The following is a 7,323-nucleotide window of genomic DNA, read 5'->3' as shown; positions in this document are numbered from 1 at the left end:
TTATGTAAAGCATTCTGCATACAAAGAAACATTTAATGTATTAATTTTATGTAAGTGTTGCGTTGTAACCCACCCCTACTGCCACCGGTGCTGTTCAAACCTATGATTGTATGTAAAAATGTTATTGAACAACACACTTTGGCAGTAAGGCTTGGCTACGCCTGTTAAAAATTAGCAATCATGGTTTGTAAATATATTTTATTGTCAACATAATTTCAATTTTTGTTGTTGAGATGGTTCAAGATTTAAATTTTGCTTGCATTTAACAGTAACCATCCCAAATACAGCTATGCATGTGTAAATAAATCTTTAATTTGTATGCAGGATAACATTGTTATGATAGTTCATTTATTTTTTTATCTATGTAGAAAATATTGTACTTTTAAATTAAGAGAAATCACTGAATTCTTGATCTTCCGGGAAGAGTCGTGTCAAGTCGGTATTTACAACACAAGACATTTTGCCCATTCTATAATGAGGCATCACCATAGAATGGGTGAAACATCTGGTTTTATTAAAAATGTAAATACCAACTTGACGCTCTCACTGGATGACCGGGAATTCAGTGACGACATCAGCCACTTAAGCCTACAAATAAAGATTGAGATTGATATTTCATAGAGTGATAAAAATAATGCTAGTTATTTTGGATAATTATAATATCATAAAGGTTTTATTTCCTGAATGAAGCTTCAGCATTAAAATATAGTTACAATCAGAAAGTCACATATGAATCTTGAAAGCCAAGTATTCAACGTGCCCCAGTTGTAGGCAGGAGAACTCACTGTGAGGTAGAAGGACAAATGTTTTTCAAAAAGACATAATATTTTTAACCTTAGAATAAAAATACCCCTGCCACAGCAAACCTGCAGACTAATTAATTTCAATTCGTCTGATTGGACTTTTACTAAAACATTTCCATAAACAAGAAATATTTATTCCCCATTTAATTAACATTAGATTTTACGAGTAGGTTTGCTGCTACAGGAAAGTTTGAAAGTGTTATTTTGACCCAATACTAATAGTACAGGATGAAATAAATACCCTTTTCCCATGACCCGATCTTGCTGGTTCGCGAACACATTTAAGTTTATCCCACCTTACACCTTCAAGCCATATTTCATCAAAATCAGACCAAAATTACTCGAGTTATAGCATTCACTTACACACACATATATATAATTAATTATATAGATAGAGATATACATGGTGACAATTATGTCTTGGGACGACTTTATAACTTTAAAACGAAAAGAGATATCAGAACCAAATTCGCCATATCATTACTGGTAATAGTAAGCTACTTTTTTGTGTACATGGTGATCGGATGTCACCAATGGGGGACCGCTCATAGGGAGTAAGTTGAAAATCTTAAATGTAAGGATAGGTTGATACGTACATTAAATTAAAGGGTCTTGTTAAATACAATGCCGCAAACCGGGCCTCAAATAGACAACTGAGTCAAAAATAGAAAAAAATTGACACACACACATTCACAGGCGTCCCTATTCACTGCTAATTTGCATGTAAATTGAATATTGAATTGTGTATAACGCCTGTTTTGTGATATTAATTTACGAGGAAGCTATAGAGGATGCCTGAAGAGTCACTGTGTTGACTTATCGCGTTGCAAATACGTAGAGAATAAAAATTCGAGAAGGTAAACATCAAGATTTACTAACAAATATTAGCCTTCATATTCAGTGCCTTATAAATATTGTACCACAACACAACCATCTTGGAATACTGCAATTGCAAGTAGACTTCTTATCCTATAGTAAAATATGGAGCCTATTTTGATGTGTATTTCCTGTCTATTTCTATATTTTTCCCATCGAGTAAAACATTAAATAAATGTTTTCTCTTCTTAAAAAAAATGTACAGTATGCGCTTGACTCTTTGATTACATCACCAAAAAACAAACGCCAGTTTGTGAATGCGTTGTATTTTGTCAAAATAGTTTCAGAGTTGGTTTAATAACAAGAAATAAGTAGCTAACATGAAAACACAAACTAAATGTAATGGGACTAAACATACCTTTAAGTTTACATTGTCCTCATCTGATTTAAGAGGAGTATGTTTGAGCTATGACATAAATGAATCAATCTTTTGTGATTGTGTTCTCTTGTCTTACCAGTATGTTGTATACAGTGTGTCTTCAAATTATTTTACAGTTCTTAGTTGCATATGATGTAGATATGAATTTTTATAAAAAGTTTATCCTATACTGACTTTTAAAAACCAAGCATACCCCTAACATTGTGTGTTTAGTAACAACATAGGTAGTGATGGTCAAATCCAGGAATTTCAAGTCCAAATCCTAAAAAAATGGAATCTTTGAGTCTCGAGTCCCAAAAATAATTACAAATGGGCTTATGGTGATTAAAAAAGCAAGAATGGAATATGAACCATTCAAAAATAAATATTACACTAACCATAGATGACTACTCTTTGCAATGAAAAGTTATGTAATTACTTTTGACACACGGGAAAAATAACAGACGACTAATCGGTTACATTTTGTAACCTATAAACCTAAATCGAACGTTCGGTCGGTATACTATATTTGGACGGCAAATATTCATTATCGGTTATTGTTGTTGTCGGTAGACTTGTTAATTTTAAATTCGTTGATCGATAGTATATTCTGTTCATAAAATGGCAATGTCATAGTACTGTATATTAGTCAATAACCTCTATGGTAATGTAATGTCACAATATGCCTTATAATTCTATTAAAAAAAAATGTTATTCTCAAATCTCGAATCCGAATCTTTTCTTAGGGTTCGAGATTCGGATTCGACACATCCCTAAACATAGGTTTTTAAAACTCGTTCAAAACCAATTTATGTTTGATTAGAAATTCAATTATTTCTAAAACCCCTATTTGTTTACAAAAAAAAGTGTCATATCTCACATCTGATTCCAAATTCACATATCTAAGAATCCAGATACCACCATACATACTATTCGTAATCATAACCAAATATACATAATTGAGTATACATAATCAATGATACTACTATTCACTTTTATTCCTTCTATAGTTATTTGTGTAACTAGTGTGCAAACTGTGAAGTGGCACTTTGTGCTCGTGTTGCGCATTATATTTTTCCTACAGTTACTAAAAAACATAGAAATATTTAATCTTTCACATTTTAGGTTAGGTTAAATCCAAGCGTTGAACAAAATGGGGAACACTGCACTAGCCGATCGTAGTCGTAGTATCTTTAAGTATTGCTAACTTATTTTCATGTGTGTGTATATGTATTACGTGCCTAATAAAATAACACTGTTTTGAGGCAAAAGTTGTGGCAATGCAGCAATTGGCTACTTTGCGTGCTAAAATCAGTACAAGAAAGCCCGCTTTGTCAAGTAACTGTAGGAAAAATTATTTGTTTTTTAAGCTCTACAAGGTATTTTAAAAGGAAATTGCAAAATTTGATGTTAAGGGGTCAAAAATGGAAACAAATATATACCCCATAAAACCCCGTTCCCATAGTCCAATCATGCTGGTTTGCGAACTTGTACAAATAAACATTTTTTTACGTGTTTGTACTAAATTTCATAAAAATCGGATGATTTTTAACGGAGCTATCGGGATAACGGACACATATACATAGGTCTAAGTTACATATGAATTTGAACGATGGTGTTTTTGGCCTTTGGGGACCTTAAAACGAAAAAGTAAATCGATCCGTGGTCTAGGTCTTACTATGAGTCCTACGGTAATAGTTCTTTTCCTACAGTCACCCGACAAAGTTGGCTTCCTTGTACTGTTTATAGTACAGAAAGCTGCTAATTGCTGTATATTTATACTTTGTTGTACGGTTTATACTTTTCAGGATTCCAACGAAACAATACAAAACAGCGTGGTTCTATTATGCACGTAATCCGTGTACGCTTGGAAATAGGTTGGCAACACTTAAAGATAATAATACTGAGTAGCTGATTGACTATTATAACTATGATTTAACCTGTCATTTTGTGTTTATAGTTTCGGTATTTCTGAACTTTCTGGACTTTTCTTTTAAACGTTTTTAAAACATTCCTACGATCTTAATAAACAAGAAAATACCTTTAAAGCATTTTTTAGGCACGGAAACCACTTCAAATTACAAAAACATACGGAACTATTATCTCAAGTCGCGGAGCACATTGCTTGCCGCGGAAAAAATAGCAGAGTGATACGGACCGGTACTGTAACTATTTTCTCTAGGGCACCTATTTGTGTTGCCAGTTGAACCTAAAATTGTGTAGTATAGTGTTTGAAAGACTAGTTATTTATATGCTTTATAGTGACTGTAGGAAAAATATAATGTGTATCACGAGTGCAAAAGGCCTTTGCTGCACTCGAGATCATTCCAGTAAACATTGCTCTCGTGTGCAGCAAAGTGCGACTTTGCTCACTAGTTACACAAATAACTATTGTACAACATTTGTTTATTCCTTAATTAAATCAGTTTAGTTTCTCTTGGAGAACCCTATTTGAGTTCTTGTCCTCTGAAAAGCAACATTAATCAACATTTACCTTAAACGTTGTCTATGTTCTTGAAGTTGGTCACTTATATGTATTTTACCGTGGTAGGCGACATCCTCAGAGAACTTCTTACTCTAAATCTTAATACAAAACTAACTAAATAAATATGTATTTATTTATACATGGGTTGGCCTATTTTCAAATCACGTGCACTTATCGTTGACAACTGACTATACTGACGATGTTGGAGTCGGCGTATTTTCTACCTGTTCTCTCGTATCGCGGATTCCGAGTGTGTGCCACAACCGGGCGGGTTGGTGTTTTGACGACGGCTTCATTGTGTTGACTTACATTTATGAGTCCCAAAGAAAAAAGGGGTTTCAATGTTTCTATATTTTTTATCTTAATTATAATTGGTTAAGATTAAAAATGTAAAGTTGCAAAACTGTTTTACCAATATTGGCTCAAAAGGATTTGGTTCTTTTCTATACCTATTCATTTTTGTGTGTTTCTTTTGTTTACTTACAAAATCTTTTTTATCTTTTAAATCTTTTTTACAAAATAATACAAGTACCGGTATGTCAAAGAATTATAGAGATTATAAACATATTCACTCTTTTAAATCTGATTGTTCAATCCCCAGATGTCATGATTTGTCATTACCTTAATTTGTTCTTGTTTTTATTTGTGGCCATGAAATAGAATGAAGTGTTCTTAAATTTCTTTACTTATGGATAAAATCATGTCGATAATAGTGTGATTGTAAGGTAGAAAGTATGTGCCTCAATAAGGTGCATTAAAATACCAATTTGTTCATTCTTACTATATCAACCTAGATATTTATGTATAGTATAAACTTTTATTGCATACATGTGTATATGTACTACCGTATTTATATTGTGTAAGAGCATTTGAATTTTTAATGAAAGTGCCTCTTTATATTGATATAGGCTATTTTTAGAGGGAATTTTTTGTAACCGACACTTTTACAATATTGTAAAGAGTTTAGTTTTAGGTTGACATCTTTATAAGCAATACAAGTTGTGTATGATTTCATCAAAGATCATTAGACTTTTTCCAGATAAGTAGTGTGAATATATGAATTTTTCTAAATGGGTCAGTTGTTATAGCTGAGAGATCACAAGTGTTAGTATGACAGTGAAACATTTTATTCAACCAAAACCACTTTCACACTTCACACTGTCTTCTCTGGTTACAGGGTGTTTCATAAAAATCTCCCTTTTTTGTGATTTTGTAAAGCTTTCTTCAGTTATATCGAGATTTTCTGTCAAGTTTGCATTTTATACTCTATGTAACAATACAATAATAACTAACCAGAGTTTCCTTAAGAAATCACAATGAATATTTACAATCTTGGTATTATAACATAGAGCTCTTAGACCCTTTATTGAACCTTTAAATATGATGTAATTTCTTTGATGAAACTGACTTAGACCTGAGCTTTTAATCGTCATTAATTACTTTGCTGAGAGTAAAAAAAGGGAGTTTTATGGTTTACCCTCCAATCAGTCTACCACAGCAAAAGTTGTGTACATATTTTCAGATAGTTTGGAGTGATTGTATACTTGGTTTAGTGGATTAGTTCTATTGCCTTTGTAAACTGCATACATAATTTGTTTTTAACTTAGTCTTGTATTTTTTTTATTGTATAATCATTGTTTACTAAGATTGTTTTATTAACTGGCAGTTTTGTGATTGAGGTTTTTAATAGCAAGGTCTCGCATGTAATGTCTGTTTGAAAATAAACTGGTATTTGAATAAATATAATGTTTTATTTATTTTTGGTAATACCAAGTTGGTATAGAGTATCTAATAAGAACTCCAAATGTGTAGAATGACTTTGTTTGATATAGAAACACGGAATACTTATTTTACATTATTGTTATAATAATGAAACTGATATTGAATCAGATATTTTCGGTCGATGGTTCTAACTTTTCCTGGTTACATTTCATAACTGAGTGAGAAATACCCCCGCCGCAGCAAACCTGCAGACTAAGTAAATTTCTATTTGCCTGAATTGACTTCAAATCAAATCTATTTAAATAACATTATGTTTAACGGGTACCTACGTTTGTTGCTACAGAGAGGCTAATAAAGTGGGTTTTTAGTAAAATATTAGTAGCTTAGTATAAAATAAATAAATTTGCCTATTTCCATAATCAAGCAAACTACAACATTTTACCAAATTCTCCATAAGAATAACATGGGAATTTTAAATTTGCAATTTTTAAATTTTTCCCGTAACCAATAACCGTAAAAAAAATTTTGGTATACTATACTTTGGTATATAAATTGTTTTTTTAAGCTCTTTAAGAGAGAAATTGGACAATTTTGTGTCTTGTGGGTCAAAAATGAGAAAAACCAATTTTTACCCTATAATACCCCCTGTAAAATCCCGTTCCTATGGTCCGATCATGCTGGTTCGCGAACTCATTCAAGTTTATTTTGCCTTACGCCTTCAAACCAAATTTCATCAAAATTGGACAAAAATTACTCAAGTTATCGCGTTCACGGACGTACATATATATATATTATATATACATATTTAAAAATTTGAACAAATAGTTTTTTGGCCTCTAGGGACATTAAAATGAAAAAGTATATTGGTCCCGGCTCCAGGTCTTACCGTGCCACCTACGGTAATAGCTACTTCCCTATAGGGAAATTCGCTTTTAAAGTGCTTAAATTACCCGTCCTCCAAGTATTTTTATTTGATGGTTGGTTGATTTAAAACAGCTGATTGAAATTGCTTTGTTTCTAAGATAAATTATACCACTTTTAAGCCACATTTACATGAGGCTAGTAGAGTAGGCATGTTA

This window comes from Macrosteles quadrilineatus, unplaced genomic scaffold, assembly GCF_028750875.1.
Source record: "Macrosteles quadrilineatus isolate MER2022 unplaced genomic scaffold, UCM_ALF_1.0 Scaffold_7__1_contigs__length_78375512, whole genome shotgun sequence".
Classification (NCBI taxonomy): domain Eukaryota; kingdom Metazoa; phylum Arthropoda; class Insecta; order Hemiptera; family Cicadellidae; genus Macrosteles; species Macrosteles quadrilineatus.
The sequence above is the reverse complement of the archived record's forward strand: the minus strand, read 5'-3'. Positions refer to the sequence as shown.